General features: G+C 45.5%; 1 protein-coding gene across 1 annotated transcript in view; it reads left to right on the top strand.

Annotated features, from left to right (window-relative positions):
- Window positions 1-17,319, top strand: part of LOC144798907 (vomeronasal type-2 receptor 26-like) — a 106,984-nt gene that overhangs the window by 49,154 nt on the left and 40,511 nt on the right. The window lies entirely within an intron of this gene.

Here is a 17,319-nt window from a genome sequence, read left to right as displayed (position 1 = left end):
GTCAAAAGATCAGGGCTTGATCCATCACCATTTTTAGCTCACTGCACCATCCCAGTTCAGAACCTGGCTACATGCAAATTAGTCTGGCCCTGGCCCAGTGCGTCATGGGAACAGGGCAGACCAAACTACCAAGCCAATTCTTTGCTGGAAAGGAAACAAGCTTCCGGGGACTGGTTTCTGGCATTGCAGCCGTCTTGGGCCCGGCTTGCTTGAATCCTGATGGTGCAGTGAGCAAGGGACTCACATCTGAGTATACCCTACCACACTTATGGTGGCCAAAACGATTCATAAAAAGGGGGGTGGTGATGGACAGAGTATCTGAATTTAGCAGAACACTCCTACCCAGTCAAAAGATCAGGGCTTGATCCATCACCATTTTTAGCTCACTGCACCATCCCAGTTCAGAACCTGGCTACATGCAAATTAGTCTGGCCCTGGCCCAGTGCGTCATGGGAACAGGGCAGACCCAAACTACCAAGCCAATTCTTTGCTGGAAAGGAAACAAGCTTCCGGGGACTGGTTTCTGGCATTGCAGCCGTCTTCGGCCGGCTTGCTTGAATCCTGATGGTGCAGTGAGCAAGGGACTCACATCTGAGTATACCCTACCACACTTATGGTGGCCAAAACGATTCATAAAAAGGGGGGTGGTGATGGACAGAGTATCTGAATTAAGCAGAACACTCCTACCCAGTCAAAAGATCAGGGCTTGGTCCATCACCGTTGTTTAGCTCACTGCACCATCCCAGTTCAGAACTTGGCTACATGCAAATTAGTCTGGCCCTGGCCCAGTGCATCATGGAACAGGGCAGACCAAACTACCAAGCCAATTCTTTGCTGGAAAGGAAACAAGCTTCCGGGGACCGGTTTCTGGCATTGCAGCCATCTTCGGCCCGGCTTGCTTGAATCCTGATGGTGCAGTGAGCAAGGGACTCACATCTGAGTATACCCTACCACACTTATGGTGGCCAAAACGATTCATAAAAAGGGGGGTGGTGATGGACAGAGTATCTGAATTAAGCAGAACACTCCTACCCAGTCAAAAGATCAGGGCTTGATCCATCACCGTTTTTTAGCTCACTGCACCATCCCAGTTCAGAACCTGGCTACATGCAAATTAGTCTGGCCCTGGCCCAGTGCATCATGGGAACAGGGCAGACCAAACTACCAAGCCAATTCTTTGCTGGAAAGGAAACAAGCTTCCGGGGACCGGTTTCTGGCATTGCAGCCATCTTCGGCCCGGCTTGCTTGAATCCTGATGGTGCAGTGAGCAAGGGACTCACATCTGAGTATACCCTACCACACTTATGGTGGCCAAAACGATTCATAAAAAGGAGGGTGGTGATGGACAGAGTATCTGAATTAAGCAGAACACTCCTACCCAGTCAAAAGATCAGGGCTGGATCCATCACCGTTGTTTAGCTCACTGCACCATCCCAGTTCAGAACCTGGCTACATGCAAATTAGTCTGGCCCTGGCCCAGTGCATCATGGGAACAGGGCAGACCAAACTACCAAGCCCATTCTTTGCTGGAAAGGAAACAAGCTTCCGGGGACCGGTTTCTGGCATTGCAGCCGTCTTCGGCCCGGCTTGCTTGAATCCTGATGGTGCAGTGAGCAAGGGACTCCCATCTGAGTATACCCTACCACACTTATGGTGGCCAAAACGATTCATAAAAAGGGGGGTGGTGATGGACAGAGTATCTGAATTAAGCAGAACACTCCTACCCAGTCAAAAGATCAGGGCTTGATCCATCACCGTTTTTTAGCTCACTGCACCATCCCAGTTCAGAACCTGGCTACATGCAAATTAGTCTGGCCCTGGCCCAGTGCATCAGGGGAACAGGGCAGACCAAACTACCAAGCCAATTCTTTGATGGAAAGGAAACAAGCTTCCGGGGACCGGTTTCTGGCATTGCAGCCGTCTTCGGCCCGGCTTGCTTGAATCCTGATGGTGCAGTGAGCAAGGGACTCACATCTGAGTATACCCTACCACACTTATGGTGGCCAAAACGATTCATAAAAAGGGGGGGGTGGTGATGGACAGAGTATCTGAATTAAGCAGAACACTCCTACCCAGTCAAAATATCAGGGCTTGATCCATCACCGTTTTTAGCTCACTGCACCATCCCAGTTCAGAACCTGGCTACATGCAAATTAGTCTGGCCCTGGCCCAGTGCATCATGGGAACAGGGCAGACCAAACTACCAAGCCAATTCTGTGCTGGAAAGGAAACAAGCTTCCGGGGACCGGTTTCTGGCATTGCAGCCGTCTTCGGCCCGGCTTGCTTGAATCCTGATGGTGCAGTGAGCAAGGGACTCACATCTGAGTATACCCTACCACACTTATGGTGGCCAAAACGATTCATAAAAAGGGGGGTCTCCTTTCTGGTGAAGAATTGGCTTGGTAGTTTGGTCTGCCCTGTTCCCATGATGCACTGGGCCAGGGACAGACTAATTTGCATATAGCCAGGATCTGAGCTGGGATGGGGCAGTGAGCTAAATAACGGTGATGGATCAAGCCCTGATCTTTGGACTGGGTAGAGTGGTCTGCTTAATTCAGACACTCTGTTCATCACCACCCCCTTTTCTGAATCGTTTTTGGCCACTATAGGTGTGGCAGGGTATACTCAGACATGAGTCCCTTGCTCACTGCTCCATCAGGATTCAAGCAAGCCTGGCCGACGATGGCTGAAATGCCAGAAACCGGTCCCCGGAAGCTTGTCTCCTTTCTGGTGAAGAATTGGCTTGGTAGTTTGGTCTGCCCTGTTCCCATGATGCACTGGGCCAGGGACAGACTAATTTGCATATAGCCAGGTTCTGAGCTGGGATGGGGCAGTGAGCTAAATAACGGTGATGGATCAAGCCCTGATCTTTGGACTGGGTAAGAGTGGTCTGCTTAATTCAGACACTCTGTTCATCACCACCCCCTTTTCTGAATCGTTTTTGGCCACTATAGGTGTGGCAGGGTATACTCAGACATGAGTCCCTTGCTCACTGCTCCATCAGGATTCAAGCAAGCCGGGCCGACGACGGCTGAAATGCCAGAAACCGGTCCCCGGAAGCTTGTCTCCTTTCTGGTGAAGAATTGGCTTGGTAGTTTGGTCTGCCCTGTTCCCATGATGCACTGGGCAAGGGACAGACTCATTTGCATATAGCCAGGTTCTGAGCTGGGATGGGGCAGTGAGCTAAATAACGGTGATGGATCAAGCCCTGATCTTTGGACTGGGTAAGAGTGGTCTGCTTAATTCAGACACTCTGTTCATCACCACCCCCTTTTCTGAATCGTTTTTGGCCACTACAGGTGTGGCAGGGTATACTCAGACATGAGTCCCTTGCTCACTGCTCCATCAGGATTCAAGCAAGCCGGGCCGACGACGGCTGAAATGCCAGAAACCGGTCCCCGGAAGCTTGTCTCCTTTCTGGTGAAGAATTGGCTTGGTAGTTTGGTCTGCCCTGTTCCCATGATGCACTGGGCCAGGGACAGACTAATTTGCATATAGCCAGGTTCTGAGCTGGGATGGGCCAGTGAGCTAAAAAACGGTGATGGATCAAGCCCTGATCTTTGGACTGGGTAAGAGTGGTCTGCTTAATTCAGACACTCTGTTCATCACCACCCCCTTTTCTGAATCGTTTTTGGCCACTATAGGTGTGGCAGGGTATACTCAGACATGAGTCCCTTGCTCACTGCTCCATCAGGATTCAAGCAAGCCGGGCCGACGACGGCTGAAATGCCGGAAACCGGTCCCCGGAAGCTTGTCTCCTTTCTGGTGAAGAATTGGCTTGGTAGTTTGGTCTGCCCTGTTCCCATAATGCACTGGGCCAGGGACAGACTAATTTGCATATAGCCAGGTTCTGAGCTGGGATGGGGCAGTGAGCTAAATAACGGTGATGGATCAAGCCCTGATCTTTGGACTGGGTAAGAGTGGTCTGCTTAATTCAGACACTCTGTTCATCACCACCCCCTTTTCTGAATCGTTTTTGGCCACTATAGGTGTGGCAGGGTATACTCAGACATGAGTCCCTTGCTCACTGCTCCATCAGGATTCAAGCAAGCCGGGCCGACGACGGCTGAAATGCCAGAAACCGGTCCCCGGAAGCTTGTCTCCTTTCTGGTGAAGAATTGGCTTGGTAGTTTGGTCTGCCCTGTTCCCATGATGCACTGGGCCAGGGACAGACTAATTTGAATATAGTCAGGTTCTGAGCTGGGATGGGGCAGTGAGCTAAATAACGGTGATGGATCAAGCCCTGATCTTTGTACTGGGTAAGAGTGGTCTGCTAAATTCAGACACTCTGTTCATCACCACCCCCTTTTCTGAATAGTTTTTGGCCACTATAGGTGTGGCAGGGTATACTCAGACATGAGTCCCTTGCTCACTGCTCCATCAGGATTCAAGCAAGCCGGGCCGACGACGGCTGTAATGCCAGAAACCGGTCCCCGGAAGCTTGTTTCCTTTCTGGTGAAGAATTGGCTTGGTAGTTTGGTCTGCCCTGTTCCCATGATGCACTGGGCCAGGGACAGACTAATTTGCATATAGCCAGGTTCTGAGCTGGGATGGGGCAGTGAGCTAAATAACGGTGATGGATCAAGCCCTGATCTTTGGACTGGTTAGAGTGGTCTGCTTTATTCAGACACTCTGTTCATCACCACCCCCTTTTCTGAATCGTTTTGGCCACTATAGGTGTGGCAGGGTATACTCAGACATGAGTCCCTTGCTCACTGCTCCATCAGGATTCAAGCAATCCGGGCCGACGACGGCTGAAATGCCAGAAACCGGTCCCCGGAAGCTTGTCTCCTTTCTGGTGAAGAATTGGCTTGGTAGTTTGGTCTGCCCTGTTCCCACAATGCACTGGGCCAGGGACAGACTAATTTGCATATAGCCAGGTTCTGAGCTGGGATGGGGCAGTGAGCTAAATAACGGTGATGGATCAAGCCCTGATCTTTGGACTGGGTAAGAGTGCTCTGCTTAATTCAGACACTCTGTTCATCACCACCCCCTTTTCTGAATCGTCTTTGGCCACTATAGGTGTGGCAGGGTATACTCAGACATGAGTCCCTTGCTCACTGCTCCATCAGGATTCAAGCAAGCCGGGCCGACGAGGCTGAAATGCCAGAAACCGGTCCCCGGAAGCTTGTCTCCTTTCTGGTGAAGAATTGGCTTGGTAGTTTGGTCTGCCCTGTTCCCATGATGCACTGGGCCAGGGACAGACTAATTTGCATATAGCCAGGTTCTGAGCTGGGATGGGGCAGTGAGCTAAATAATGGTGATGGATCAAGCCCTGATCTTTGGACTGGGTAAGAGTGGTCTGCTTAATTCAGACACTCTGTTCATCACCACCCCCTTTTCTGAATTGCCTAGGAGACCCAGCTAGTGCCCTGCTCAGGTGTTGATTAGCTGCTGAGCAATTCCAATCGAACGTATGTAGGTGGTCAGACAGTTTTAAGAGTGTTTCAATAAAGAATTATTTACAATATCTCACAGTTGCTGGTAGTTGAAAAATAGCTCATCCCTAGACCCATCAACTAAACTACCAAAAATACTTGGTGGTTCTTTTTAGAAGACATTTTAATGCAGCTGTAGGATCTTTAAGATGTCACACTACCCTGTAGCCATCTTTGATGTGCTTACTAATACCATAAAACATTGACTGTCTTTTATCCCTGTCAAACGGAAGAGTTCCTTCAACTAATAGGGCATTCTGATCACTCAATTGGGTTTCTATCACTGGCCATATACGCACCACTGCAGGAAGATTTTAGAAGCAAATATATAATCAATAATTGATGCTTGGCTCCTGTCTCTGTATGTTGCCTTATACAGGCAGTGACCCTGAAAATAGTTAACGACATCCTCAAGGTCCAGTTGGGCAACTAAATCACTAAATTACAAACCCAGGTATCCCACACTACAGTGTCCAAACCAAAGATTCGAGAGCCCAGATTTATAGATTCACCTGCCATCTTTGCATTGCAACCCCCACAAATTAGGTTTGCAGTTGGGAGGGGATGCCCTTTCCGAAGGGGATCATGGTTGCAATAAATTTAAATAGCTCATGAAACAGACTACTATCGGACTTGTATGGTGACCGACTCAATCATTGTTATAAAAATTAACTAAATAAAAACTAAAAGAGCTCTTACAATCATGAATAAGCAAAGCCTGATAAGGGGGGCTAACCGTGTTCATAATTGATACTTTAAGCCTACGATTGAGCTTAACCTAAAAAGCGAGGCCACCTTTGGCTCTTCCGTGAGGGGAAGAAACAGCCAGGCAGGTATACTACGAGAAACCATTACATACAATAGGTGATAAGGTCCAAGTTTCCTGAAAAACAACTAGACCATAATTGTTTATAAAGAAGTCCAGTCTGGGTTGTAGATCATGCTTTTGAGCTTGCCACATTCCAGCTAATCAGAGCAAATTTATTGTAGCCACTTATATTTTCCACAAACTGGTACCTCCCTAAATCTCCACCAGGAGAATTATACGAGATAATAATAACTGATTATTAGCTGTATTGACCATAATTACAGAAACACAAGTGGTCTCATCACTATTCACTTGCTGATTGTCTACACCAGGATATCTCAGAATTGATTCTCGGGACCCACATGCATGCAGATTCTGGGAGCCTGTGGGCTGTCAATCCTGATCATCAAGATTGACTAATGGTGCAAATCGGTTAGTACACCTGATATTGAAATTGTCAGGAATTGTATAAGCTTTTGGGCCTTTAGGCAGGACTACATGTCGCTCAAGCTAGTGAGACCTATAAAAGAAACCAAGAGGAAGAATAGCACCCTTCTTCACGAAGTGCTGGGAATTTCAGGAGAACATTTCCCTTGTGTGCCCTGGATGCCTAAAGTTCACAATTATGCAGTCCACTTGGATGGACTTAGTAGAAGGGCCAGCCAAAGCCACACAGTACACCAATACAATGTTTTTATAGTCCTGCTCAATCACATTTGACTGGTTAGCCAGCCAGTGACGCACCTTTTTTTGAAGCTGAGCAGATGACTCTTCAGAAGAATTTAACAATGAGGGGACACGTGCTAAAACAACAACATATGGACAGCAAGCAGGTGGAAGGTTAATCACTGATAACTGGGAATGGTGAGTCACAGACTGGGGCTCACGTGATGTGGTGGGCGATCCCCGTGGAAGGGCAGCAGTACTATATGGATTAAGTACATGAGCAGAGACAACTGGGTGCATATCAGACTGTGGAATCATTCCAGGCCTCATGTGTTCTTTACCTTTCAATGATGATGCATAGATACTAATTGCAGTAGAAGAAGTCCACGTGGCTGAAGACAACTAAGTGCAGCCATATTGGCACTCCTGCGCGTGATCATAGCCTCCTTTTGTAGTATTATCTGCTGCTCGTGGCACACGGTCAAAAAATGTCCAAACTTCTGACAACAACTTGTCAAGTCTCTCTCTTAAAGGGTCCAAACACTCTCTCAAGGTTGCTAAGAATTTTTTTAATGCTGTGTCCCAGGAGGAATCCAGGTGGAAACATTGGCTTATGGTTTCCAAAGGTATTGAGTTCAAATCATTGTGTTATATGTTTAAGGCCAAATTGGGCCCAGCACCAAGCTGATAAAGAACTGTTAGTTCTTTATCAGCTTACTAGGTCTTTGAGATCCTCAAAGTAAGCTTTGTTAACTGTACCAAGGTTTTATTTAACATGTACGAAAGGCCATTCCTTTGCCAACCTGGCTCCAATGCTGTGCAACTCTTTACCGTTCGCGCTTAGAAACTCTAAAGTCATTTTTTACCTTTTGTATAAACCTTAAGACATGGTTATTCCAAATTGCTGCTCTGGGACATTGAATTTGTGCTTGCCTTGGGCCAGGAAATCCTTTGGGGTAGTGGTTATAAGTCACTAATAACATTACCACCCATACAGTTCCTAACAGCCAAGCCTGAAGTTAAAGAAGGAGAAGTCAAATCTGTTAGTACACCTGATATTGAAATTGTCAGGAATTGTATAAGCTTTTGGGCCCTGAGGCAGGACTACATGTCGCTCAAGCTAGTGAGACCTATAAAAGAAAGCAAGAGGAAGAATAGCACCCTTCTTCACGAAGTGCTGGGAATTTCAGGAGAACATTTCCCCTGTGTGCCCTGGATGCCTAAAGTTCACAATTATGCAGTCCACTTGGATGGCCTTAGTAGAAGGGCCAGCCAAAGCCACACACTACACCAATACAATGTTTTTATAGTCCTGCTCAATCACATTTGACTGGTTAGCCAGCCAGTGACACACCTTTTTTTGAAGCTGAGCAGATGACTCTGGAGAATAATTTAACAATGAGGGGACACGTGATAAAACAACAACATATGGACAGCAAGCAGGTGGAAGGTTAATCACTGATAACTGGGAATGGTGAGTCACAGACTGGGGCTCATGTGATGTGGTGGGCGATCCCCCCAGAAGGGCAGCAGTACTATATGGATTAAGTACATGAGCAGAGACAACTGGGTGCATATCAGACTGTGGAATCATTCCAGGCCTCATGTGTCTTTACCTTTCAATGATGATGCATAGGTACTAATTGCAGTAGAAGAAGTCCATGTGGCTGAAGACAACTAAGTGCAGCCATATTGACACTCCTGGGCGTGATCATAGCCTCCTTTTGTAGTATTATCTGCTGCTCGTGGCACACGGTCAAAACATTTCCAAACTTCTGACAACAACTTGTCAAGTCTCTTTCTTAAAGGGTCCAAACACTCTCTCAAGGTTGCTAAGAATTTTTTAAATGCTGTGTCCCAGGAGGAATCCAGGTGGAAACATTGGCTTATGGTTTCCAAACGTATTGAGTTCAAATCATTGCGTTATATGTTTAAGGCCAAATTGGGTCCGGCACCACGCTGATAAAGAACTGGTAGTTCTTTATCAGCTTACTAGGTCTTTGAGATCCTCAAAGCAAGCTTTGTTAACTGTACCAAGGTTTTATTTAACATGTACGAAAGGCCATTCCTTTGCCAACCTGGCTCCAATGCTGTGCAACTCTTTACCGTTCGCGCTTAGAAACTCTAAAGTCATTTTTTACCTTTTATTTAAACCTTAAGACATGGTTATTCCAGGTTGCTGCTCCGGGACATTGAATTTGTGCTTGCCTTGGGCCAGGAAACCCTTTGGGGTAGTGGTTATAAGTCACTAATAACATTACCACCCATACAGTTCCTAACAGCCAAGCCTGAAGTTAAAGAAGGAGAAGTCAAATCTACGGCCTGCCTATTCTTTTGCTTATGCTTTGCTGCTGGTGGGTGTGCTCATGATGTAATAACCAACATATCTTCACCGGGCTTGGGCACAACAATATCCACTGAGGGTTCAACCTGAATTCTGGTTACAGGGGCAGAGCTGGCCTTAACAGTGGGTTCAGACCTCAGCTCTTCCATGTCAAATAAGTCTACAACAGAGAGAGGGACTGTTCCAGTATACCCCAATGACAAACACCTATCTGCTAGGTCAATTTGTTTCAAAACTACATTTACCATTCTTACCAGAAATGAGTCTATTGTCATGGGTTTTTCCCCTAATTACCCTATTACAAGTTACCCTCTTTTTGCCCATTATAGCACTTTTCTGATACCAACAGGTACCAACAGGTGGAAAGCAGAATGTAGAATTGCGCAGAGACAAAGAGGAAAATCCCATCAAAAGAGCTCAATCCCAGTGGAAATTGTAGGAATAAATCTACTTACTAATCTTAGTTGTGACTATTTTCCTTCTTCAGACAGACTGAGCTCGATATACAAAACGGAATGTCGCCGAGCCAAGAGATGGGGCCCAGCTCAGCCTCATCCGGCACAGACGAGCCCAACAATGGCATAGGTTTTGCCCGGGTGCGGCCTTTGCATATCCTGCACTGTGGGGGGAGTGGCAGCGCAATGTAGCGCAAAATCTATGTGCCTTCCCCTGTTTGATGCTGTGGTCAGTTGGACAGGCGAGGTGGGCCCTGGAACAGTGAGTCCCACAAGGGCAGATGTAAAGCATCCAACAGAGTCCAGTGCTGTGGGGGGAAAGCTGTGCTATGTAGCACAATGTCAATGTGCCTCCCCCTGTCTGCAGGTGTGGTTGATTGGCAGGCAAGGTGGGCCCTGGGTAAGCGAGTCCCACCAGGGCAGAAGCAAGGCACCAACACAGCAGCACCAACAGTAACCAATAACAGTGGCAGTAACAGACCAGACAGGTGTCTAGTGTTCACAAATGTCTGGGTTTGGTAGATTTGACGAGACGGCCACTGAGCCCGGGACCAAAAACCCCCTCTGCTAAACCAGGTCATTTTTTGATAGATAATTTTGATGTTTCCGCAATACATTTTGGGCCCTCCCTGTGACGGGAACTTGGCCAATCCACACAAGTGAAGTAGCTTTTTTATCAGGAGACATGGGAGAACACAAGGTGGAAGGAAATGTGTGCCGGCGGGGTGATCCAACAACTTTTTCACACAGAAACATGAGGAAAACGGGATTTATTTGACTACATTTGAGCTTTGCAGGGGATTCTGGGTAAGAACAAGTTAAGGGATCCATGCAAACCACACCTTCCGGGACTCCCCAGGTGTCTAGTTTTCAGAAATGTCTGTGTTTCGTATGTTTCCTATTGCAAAGTCATCCTGTGTGCCTTGTGCACCCTCATGTTTGCTTACTGGTACTGGTGGTAAATGACTCTGACTATCCCTGGGCTCTGTATAACCAGGCTCAGGGGCAGTGCTATGTTAAAAACATGCACATGCTTTAGGGTACACTATATATTAGGATACATTTACAGTTGGCATGACCTACCCAATATGTCCCTAGTAGATAATAGGGCAGGGGGATTAAAACTAACTATGCGACCTTAGCATATAATAGAGCAGTTTAGAAGCCAGCACCCCTTTCTGCACTTGCATGGACACACTGCTGAGTGCCAGAGGTACTTTTAAAAGCAGCCAATGTTCAAGCACTGCTTTTAAAAGTAAAGACACTGCAAAATCTACTTTGGTGGTTGGGGCACTTAAAAAGTGATAATCTCCAATATTTTGGTATATTAGGTACCCCTAGGTTCTCCCCTAGGTGTTTCAGGGTTGAGGTCATGACATTTTAAGGAGGGCCCTAATAAAATATGTTGTACATGCCCATGGGAGAAAAATTGCACATTTCACTTTCCCCTCTGTAGTTAAGTGCCTCCTTAATCAACGTTGGTGGTAGAAGCACTATGGAGTGTGGATCTACATTATTGTTGCATATTCGGAAACCCCAAGGTCTCCCTTAGGTGTTCCAGGGGCGGGGGGTCATGTAACTATAAGAAGGGCCTTATAAAAGATGCTGTATGTGTCCTGGTGAAGGAGAAATTGCACATTGCAGTTTACCCATTGTAAATTCCTAGCATAAATATTGCTAGAAATTCTATGAATTATCATTCAAGGACTTAGGAGAATGGTATTGATGAATCCAACAAAATGCCATTGTTGAATTTATCCTAACATATGCATGAAATAAGTTATATGACTGTCTGATTTGTAAGCCAAAAATTCTGCCGTCCTGCTGTCCTATCTGATTGGTCAGAGTTAACAGGATTAGAAAGGTTGTTTAATGAAGTGATAAGTGGCTCACCCAGGGAGAGGCTATCTAGTGGAGATGGCTCTGCTAAACAGAAATGCCAGAGCAGGGGGGAGGGATCGTAAAGCATGAAGCTTCAAAGGATGAACAGAACTGGTGGGGAATTCCAGGTCCATCTACCCATCCCGTCTGACCCAGCCAGATAGGGCACTTAACCCCTCCCATGCTCATGATGGGCTGAGCTCGTCATAACAGCTCCATCGCTCGCATGCGGGGCTAGTTCTCTCGCTGTGCTGAGCATTCTAAGAAAACGGGTGTGGCCGTAACGAGCTCAGCTCATCATGAGCACACGGCCACCGTGGCTCATGACAAGCTGAGTTAGTCTCGAGCACCGGGGCGTTGTGCGCGCCCCCCAGCAAAGCGGGGGAATTACCCCCACGGCCAAGGGGTTACGGCAGGACTCTGCAGATGTTATTGAATGGAGAGCTATGGAAATAAGCCATACTGGATTTTACTTTAACTAGTTCTTACTCCTCTGCTGAGATTTCAGCCATGTTGAATTTAGGGGGAATAGTGCTTTCTGGGAGAAGAATATACCATACTGTGGAGGAAGTGGTCATGCTCGGTAGGTGTTCCCTTGCACCTCATTGGACAGGAGTGCTCTCCTGCTTGATCCCAGATAACACTGAATAAATATGTGACAGATGCAGAGCCCCTCGGATCCGCTGTTTGAAACGAAGAGAAGAAGAAGGATTGCCATGCTGGAAACTTGATTTGCACCATTAGGCCCTGCATTCTGACTGACTTGCCTGCTGCATCATCTGGAAATACAGCCCTGTGGATGTATCTTGATTCTAAAGGATTAAAGAGTAGACTTCTTGCAAGCTACAGGTTAAAGAAGCTCACCTGCATCATCACCCCCAGAAGTCCGCTGCCTGGAGTGCGTCCAGTGTAATATATATGGTTTTGATCAGGTGCAATTTGGGAATTGTCGTCCCAAACATTTTAGGACCATCTTAGAGCTTCCAGACCATTCAATTGTATTTTGGGCCCTTTGAACCCTCAAGAGGAACTTCAGGAAGAAGTTCCAGATGTTTGGAGCAACTTCGGAAAAAAGCTCCATAGGGTGAACGACTCAATCGCGAAAGACAAGCTGGCTACCTTAAACCGCGACCTGGCCCAGATTCCTACTTCATCCAGCTGAGGAGCTCCGTAGGTCCGATTTCCAGATTGTGACCGGGAGCTCCCTGAAAGTCAAGCCAAATCCTGACTGATGAAGAGCATCGAGGGACCCCGGAGGATAAAGCTCCAGAAAAGTTTCTAAGTACGATTTTGACGGGGGCTTCCCACTCAGTGTATCCGCACAGGCCTCCATTATGGTCAGCCTGAAAGTTTGACTTTGTCCCGTTCAAGTGCAACCAGTTGTCCCAGGGTGGCACTATAAGTTTCTAAGTGCTATAAAGCTGTTTATTCTTTAAAAAAATCATATGAATGGTTCTCTCCATTGCATCTTTTTTGTTTTGAAGATAAACATATTTGTGTTAGATTTTTATTCAATGTTGTGTCTTAGGTATTTAATGAATTGGTGTTTTTAAACGCTTTACATACCTGTCTTCTAAGTTAATCCTGCGTGCTTGCAGCCAAGCTAACCAGGGTTGAGCTCAGGAATAATTTATTGAGACCTTTACTGAGCCCTACACTGTGATAGTGGCCTTATTTCCAGTGGTAGGTACATATATACCACTACCAAAAACCCACTTTCCAACATTCCTAAATGGCTACTGACCCCGGGACCAAAAAAGGAGATTACCTACTTGCAAAACCAGGTCATTTGTTATAGATAATTTTGAAGTCTCCACAATATGTTTTGGGCTGTTTCCTGTTGTGGGAATTAGGCCTACAAATACAAGTGCAGTACCATTTTTATTGAGAGACTTGAAGGAATGCCAGGTGTATGGAGGTTTGTGGCTCCTCGCAGATTCCAGAACTTTCCATCATAGAAATGTGAGGAATATGTGTTTTTTTTGTCAAGGTTTGAGGTTTGCAAAGGATTCTGGGTAAACAAAATGTGGTGAGAGCAATGTAGGTCAGCCCACCCTGGATACACCTAGGTGTCTCGATTTAAAAAAATATACAGGTTTGCTAGGTTTCCTTAGATGCCGGCTGATCTAGGGCCCAATTCCACGGTTAGGCACACGGCAAAAAAAGAGTCAGGTTTCGGAGGAAAAATGTGATGTGTCCATGTTACGTTTTGGGCCATTTCCTATTGCGGCAGCATGGCCTACCCACACAATTGAGGTACCATTTTAATAGGGTGAATTGGGGAAATGCTGGGTGGAAGAAATTTGTGGCTTCTCTCAGATTCCAGAACTTTCCATCACAGAAATGTTAGGAAAATGTGTTTCTTTAGTCACATGTTATGGTTTGCAAAGGATTCTGGGAAAAACAAAACAGTAGAGAGAGAGTCACACATGTAAGCTCATCCTAGATTTTTAAAAAAGGTACAGGTTTGGTAGGTTTAACTAATTGCCGGCTGAGCTAGGGCCCAAAATCCACAGCTAGGCACATTCCCAAAAAAGAGTCAGTTTTAAGTGGAAAAATGTGATGTGTCCATATAGGACATTGGGGCGTTTCTTGTCATGCGCACTAGGCCCACTGCCACAAGGGAGGTACTATTTTTATCGGGAGACTTGAGGGAATGCTGGGTGGTTAAAATTGTGTGGCTCCCCTCAGATTCCAAAACATTCCATCATAGAAATTTGACGAATATGTGCTTTTGTAGACACATTGTGAGGTTTGCAAGGGATTCTGGGTAACGAAACCTGGTGAAGGCCACACAAGTCACCGCATCCTGGATCCCCCTGGATGTCTGTTTTTGAAAATTATACAAGTTTGCTAGGTTTCCCTAGGTGCTGGATGAGGTAGGGCCCATTTCCACACCTAGTAACTTTGCAAAATAGGGTCAGTTTTCAGTGAAAAATGTGATGTGTCCATGTTGTGGTTTGGGTTGTTTTGTATTATGGGCACTATGCCATTTTAGTCGGGAGATTTCGGGGAACACAGAATAGTAAAACATGTGTTATTACTAATCCTCTTTCTCTGCATTTGTGCCTTCCAAATGTTAGACAGTGTGTAAAAAAGGTCTGTTTGACAAAAATGCTCTAATTCTCATGCTAGTTTGGGTACTCACAGATGTAGATATTGGGAAAATGGAAATGTTATCACCACAAACACTTTGTTGATACAATTTGCAGGGAAAAAAACAGGCACCGTCTTCTGCAGCACTTTTTTTCAAAATGTTCCCCCCCAAAAACAAAATGTAGCTGTATTTTGGCTCATTTCTCAGTCCCCTCCAGTAGAATCCACAAACTCTGACCCCCAACATTTTGAAAAAAAGGGAAACAAATTTGGTGTGGATATCTTATGTGAACAAAAAGGTATGGGGGCCTAAGCACAAACTAACCCAAATAGTCATGAGAAGTTTAGCGGGGAGGCCTAATAAGTGAAGGGGTTAAGTCACTATCACCATTAATCCACAGTCACTCCTGAATTGCAGGATCTGACAAAACCTACACTCTTATGTTAGTTTCATAAGTGCAGCTAAATGCTAACAATCAATAATTCTTTATCCTGTTTCCTCTGTAAAAATGTGTAACTTGTTACCCCAATAAACACTTTTGGAGCAAAATAACTGTCCAATTCATTTTAGGCCTTAACAAAAACATTCCCATCCTCTTCACCATCCTGTTTTAAAATGTCATTATATGTGTTTAAACCAGTAGGCCCAATAGAGTGTAAAAAATATTCATTTTTTTCTGCAGATAATGTGTTCTTTTCCTCAATTGTAGCTACATAGTTTTTAAAATATGCCTTCTATTCTAGCCTTTTCATACATAAATCAGTTCCTGTAGGCCAAAAAGATAGCAGTGGACTAATATTCATATTGATATTCTGATTAGCCATGCGTGAATTGCAAGTGGGATAGTTCATTGTCCAAACTTCACCCTAAAGGATACTACAGAGCTGCAAGCTAGAAGGGGACTGTGCTGAGAAAAGTGCAGGGTAATAAAGGTGCAGCTAGGGAAAGGTGCATACAGAGTTAGGTGCAGTTTGGATGCTGGCTGAAAAGGTGCAAACAAACAAAGGAGGAGGCTAGAGATTGGTGTGGGATGGACACAGGCTGAAAGTTAAAGGCATCGAGAATGCAACAGTAACAGAGCCTAAGATGTTAATAGTACTTTTTCACCCTGATTATGAGTTATGCCTAGTGGTAATCACTGCATGCAAATGAAAATAGCATATGAATTTAAGGAATTGTATGATCACAGGTTACAAAAATGCATGTGTTATTTAGCACACGTGCTAAATAGCACGTCTCAAGTTAATGTTCGGTATTTAATTCATGTGCTAATTAACACATGTACTATTTACCAGATAGGAAAAATAAAGCATGTGGTAAATAGCACCCAAATACAAATATGAGAGAACATTAAAAACCAGTGGAAAATTTCACCTTAAAATACCAACAGTCAAAAGCAGGTGGTAAAAATTCATGAAAGTGTAAGGAATGAAAGAAAAGATGACCAACACAATAATGCAAAACAAACCCCCCAAAAAGCGCTATGGTACATGCACTGATTAAGCTGCACATAATTAAGTCTGAAACACACACGAGTACACATAGCCAGACCTACATTAACATCCAGGGATAGGTGCAGGTGAAGCCCTATCAAGTTGATTGCAGCAGCTCATACTTACATTCTGCAGTACAACACTATGGGGCAGATTTATGAAGGCCTTGCGCCGCCGGTGCGTCACTTTTTCCCATGTTAAAAATGACGCACCGGCGGCGCAAGGCCTTCATAAATCTGCCCCTATGGATGCAGCACTGTTAGGCCACCATATCATGGCATGCCAGTTCCATGTTCGACTCCAACAAACCATGCAGCATGAGGATGGAAACCAGGCCACCAATAAATGACCCGGACTGGTGCTGCAACGTAGAATGTTTGACAGATTGTGGCTGAAACTCATCAAAATTAGTCAGCTTGAGGCCCAGAAGATACACAGGCTTGACACAGCACCATACAAAACATATGTCCATTATTACTGATACCCTGGAGTCCAAAATAGGGATCCACTGTACCCCCATCCCTTGCTGAAAAGGCTAGAGTTGCTATACTTCTTTGCAACAGGTACTACGCAGGGGACAGTAGATTTGGTGCATGGCTTACTCAGTCTCTGTTTAACAAAATACTCTGCTAAGTGATGGATGCTTTCCAGAGAGGGAGTGAGCAGCATATACTGTTCACCTTGGTCACCCACACAGCTAATGCCAGCAAAGCAAACATATGTGCTACAGTGGGATTTCCTGATACCCTGGGGTCAACTGACTGCACTCATGTGGTGTGATGAAACTATGAAATGAAACACACTATTTATTTGCAAAAGCTGTGTGAAGTGGATCTGTGTATTCTGAACTGAACTGGTGTGTTAGGTGTACAGGATGAAACCACAAAGTTATGATCCTAACAAGAAGCCACATTAGTCATTCTGTGATAACATATCACCCTTAAGGTACTGGGCAGAGACATAAGTCCTTCATCACCAAGATTACAGTGCATTATGATTGTTTTAGTCCAATCTCAATCTGTCAGCAGTATCATTGGAGAGTTGTTAGCCTGTATGACATATACGTGGATCAATGTGAATATGCGTTTCATTTATTCATTTATTCAGAGTTTATCTATCTAGCTCGAACATGACCCT

Source organism: Lissotriton helveticus, chromosome 12 (genome assembly GCF_964261635.1).
Source record: "Lissotriton helveticus chromosome 12, aLisHel1.1, whole genome shotgun sequence".
In the NCBI taxonomy this organism is placed as follows: Eukaryota; Metazoa; Chordata; class Amphibia; order Caudata; family Salamandridae; genus Lissotriton; species Lissotriton helveticus.
This window is presented reverse-complemented; position numbering and strand designations above follow the sequence as displayed.